We start from the raw sequence: 3,923 nt of genomic DNA on the forward strand, positions 1-3,923 counted from the left end.
GCCCTGCCCCATGTACAAGATCCAGAGTAACAAGAAGAAACAGAGCTCTTCTGGCCCATGCAGGGTCTGGGTCCAGACATCTTCAGGGCTTGCTCTGTCCACCACTGGCCCAGCCTCTGGCAGTTGGGTCCTTCTCCAGGGAAATGGGAGGGATATATTTTGTCAAGTTAAATGGGCTAAAGAAGGTGGTGGCAACTTTTAGATTCTAGCAGAAATTTTGATTTTTGTGTGTATAAAAGCTAATTTCTGGAAATCTGAAAGATATCACTGGAGGAGGTGTTAGAATGAAGGAATAGTTTTCAGAAAGGGGTGGAGGGAGAAGGAAAAGTGTTCATTGTTCCGGAGGACACAGGAAATGGACCCTGAGTCAAGCTGCAGACTTAGCTCACGAATGCAGGCATTTTTAAAGGTAGATCAGCTTTCTTTACCTCTTTCCTGCTTCTTCTTCTTTTTTTTTGTACCACGGACTGAACCCAAGGGTGCTTTACACTGAGCCCCATTCCTGGTCCTTTTTTATGTTTAATTTAGAGACAGGGCCTCACTAAGTTGCTGAGGCTGACTTTGAACTTGCAGTCTTCCTGCCTCAGCCTCCCAAGACACTGGGATTACACGTGTGCACCACTGGCTCATTTTTGTCTTTTTTTTTTTTAACCTTTATTTTATTTTTACATGGTGCCAGGGATCGAATCCAGTGCCTCACGCATGCTAGGCAAGCGCCATACCACTGAGCCACAACCCCGGCCCTTCTAAGGGGATAATGAGGAGCAGGGTAACAAACAGCAAGGAGATAAAAAGAATAATAGTTGACTATTTTGAGAAAGGGTCTCACTGAAAGGAGACAGAAAAGGATTAGGCTAGCCAGTCTTCTTCCTTCCTTTTCTCTTTCCTTTGTTTTTTGGTATTGGAGATTGAACCCCAGAGCACTCTACTACTGATCTACATCCCCATCTTTTAAATTTTATTTTGAGACAAGGTGTTACTAAGTTGTGCCACCATAGGGAACCCAGCTTTTTCTTTCTTTCTTTTTTTTTTTTTTTTATACCTTATTTTATTTATTTATTTCTATGTGGTGCTGAGGATGGAACCCAGTGCCTCACACATGCTAGGTAAGTGCTCTGCCACTGAGCCCCAGCCCCAACCCAACCAGCCTCTTCTTTCTTTTTTTTTAATATATTTTTTTAGCTGTAGTTGGACACAATACCTTTATTTTATTCACTTTTATGTGGTGCCAAGGATGGAACCCAGCACCTCCCTCGCATGTGCTAGGCGAGCGCTCTACCGCTGAGCCACAACCTCAGCCCCCCCAACCAGCCTCTTCTTTCAATAGACTTTTTTTTTTTTTAATTTTTTTTTAGTTTTCGGCAGACACAACATCTTTGTTTGTATGTGGTACTGAGGCTCGAACCCGGGCCGCACGCATGCCAGGCGAGCGCGCTACCGCTTGAGCCACATCCCCAGCCCTCAATAGACTTTTTATTTTTTCAATTTGTTTTAATTAGTTATACATGACAGTATAATGCATTTATGCACTTTGATATACATATCATACATAGATGGGATATAATTTCTCATTCAATAGGCTTTCTTTCAAATTTTTTTTAGTCATTCACAGACATTTTATTTATTCATTTATTTTTAATGTGGTGCTGAGGATTGAACCCTAACCCTCACACATGCTAGGTAAGTGCTCTACCACTGAGCTACAGCCCCAGCCCTATGTGTGTGTGTGTGTGTGTGTGTGTGTGTGTGTTGTTGGGGATTGAACCCAGGACCTTGTGCTTGCGAGGCAAGCCCTCTACCAAGTGAGCTATGTCCCCAGCCCCTAGACTTTCTATATTGTGTTTATGTACTGAGAGGTCCCTAAAGAGCCTGGGGTACAGCTGGGCATGGTGTCTCACCCAGGTTATCCCAGTGACTCAGGAGGCTGAGGCAGGAGGATCACAAGTTCAAGGTCAGCCTCTTCGATATCATAAGACTCTTGGCCACTTAGTGAGATCCTGTCTCAAAAGAAAACATAAAAAGGACTGGGGGGCTGGGTTATAACTCAGTGGTAGAGCGCTTGCCTCGCATGTAGCTCAGTGGTGAAGCACCCCTAGGATCAATTTCCCACTACCAAAAGAGACAAAAAAAGAGCCTGGGGTTCAAATCTTAGGCTTATTGGGTACCCAGGTAGAGTTTGGCCCTTTAAGATTCTATCCTCTGCTTGCAGAACCTTCAGCCTGGGAGAAAAGCCCAGGTCCCAGTCCAGTCTTGGTCTCTGAGCCCCCAGGGGGTGGAGCCATGAAGCTGGGATTCTGGCCTTTGGCTCCCTGTTTTTAAATTTAGTACATTCCAGAGTCTTGGCTGACCAGAGGGGAGGTAAGCCTGGCATTCTGGGGCCAGGAACCTCAGGCCTGATGGTTTGGGAGTGTTCTCGCAGCCTTCCCATGGTCTCCGGGCAGGTGCAACCCTGGAGAAAACAGCCCGGGCCCTGAGGAAGCACTTTCTTCTTCCACTTGTCACCCAGCCTGGGCCTGTATGGTTTGTTTCCTCTTTTGCCTCCCTTTTGCCCCCATTCTGAGAATGTAATCCAGGCGCCGAGCTGTTTTTTAAAGTTTTGTGACAGGGTCTCGCTAAGTTCCTTGGATGGCCTTTAACTTCTGTCCTCCTGCCTCAGCCTCCCAAGCAGCTAGGAGCACAGGCCTGTGCCCCCCAGGCTCGGCCCCTCTCCTTTTTTTCTGCTCTTTGCTATATAAGGATCCTGATCAGGAGAATGGGTGAAGAAGGTGAAGAAGGAGTTGCTAGGCAGGGGGGGAACCAGAGGAGCAGCGTGGGGGTGGTGCTGGGGGTGAAGAGCCCAACCAGCTCAGCCAGCGGTGCGGCAGTGAAGCCCGAAATAGAGGCAGAGGCTAAAATTGGCACCTACAGGAGCGCTGAGCTGGGCTTGAAACCTCCAGCCTGGTCCTACTGAGGAGTCCAGCAGGGAGCTGCTGGACCTGGGCAGGGCCTCCTCTCCCTCCCTCCTCCTCCCACACCAATTGCAAGCGGAATCAGGCAGGACCTTGCAAACATAGTATGCTCTGTCCTAGGGCTCTTTGTTTGTGCTCTGATTTCTACATAGAAGTGGGACACCCCGAGAGGAGGAAATGAACTGCAATATGAGTGATTACAGTTAGACTGGAGGAGGAAAACAGCAGGAAACTCACCGAAGGTGGAGACTGGCACAGGTTGGGGCAATCTTTTTGGTAAGGGGGATTTAATCCAGGGGCACTTTACCACTGAGTTACATTCCATTCCTTTTTACTTTAAGAGGGTCTTGCTAAGTTGCTGAGGGTCTCACGATATTGCTGAGGCTGACCTTGAATTTTTGATCCTCCAGCCTCAGCCTCCCAAATCGCTGGGATTACAGGCTGACCACCGCGCCTGGCCCCATCTTCCTTCTAATGGAGACAGTTGGTTGTGCCCTAACTGTTCTCTGATTGGGGCAGGCTGTTTTCTAGTCTTCTGGTTCCGGTTTAAGTAGCGACAGAGAGAACCAAGGTTAGACCCATGGAAGGACTTCCTCAGCTCCGTAGCTTTCAGGAAAGCTTGCTAATTCCCACCTACACCCTCCAAAGTAGCTGGCAGAGGCGGAGCTAGGAGGAGGATGGGCAGAGTGTGGTCCGGAAGGGCCCAGAGAGGTGGAGGCTTGTGGGAGAATTCTGTCCTCTCGACTCTTTTTTGACTTTTGGGAACGACTCTTCTCCTATAAACCTACTAAAGATTCGTCTTTTAGTTCTTCGAGTTGCCCTCCCTCTCGCCACCCCTGCCCCCAATCGTACACGGGGTCTGTTTATTCTGGCTGCTCGATGGGCCCCGAAGGCCGGGGAGGAACTGGCCCCGGGCCCCTGGAGAGCTGGGGGCGGGAGAGTCCTGCGGCCCGAGGGTCTTTAAAGTGAAGTGCT

The 3,923-nt window shown here is 48.7% G+C and overlaps 1 protein-coding gene across 9 annotated transcripts in view; it reads left to right on the forward strand.

Annotated features, from left to right (window-relative positions):
- The window catches only part of Arhgef2 (Rho/Rac guanine nucleotide exchange factor 2), a 55,964-nt gene that overhangs the window by 24,691 nt on the left and 27,350 nt on the right, over positions 1–3,923 (forward strand). Inside the window, exon 1 of one of the 9 annotated variants that reach the window (XM_048814708.1) lies at positions 3,184–3,206. The exons of the other annotated variants lie outside the window; for them this stretch is intronic. The gene's annotated coding sequence lies outside the window, so the exon portion shown is untranslated. Of the gene's footprint in view, positions 1–3,183; positions 3,207–3,923 lie in introns of those variants that run through there. 9 annotated transcript variants of the gene reach the window in all.

Source organism: Marmota marmota, unplaced genomic scaffold, assembly GCF_001458135.2.
Source record: "Marmota marmota marmota unplaced genomic scaffold, marMar, whole genome shotgun sequence".
Lineage (NCBI taxonomy): Eukaryota > Metazoa > Chordata > Mammalia > Rodentia > Sciuridae > Marmota > Marmota marmota.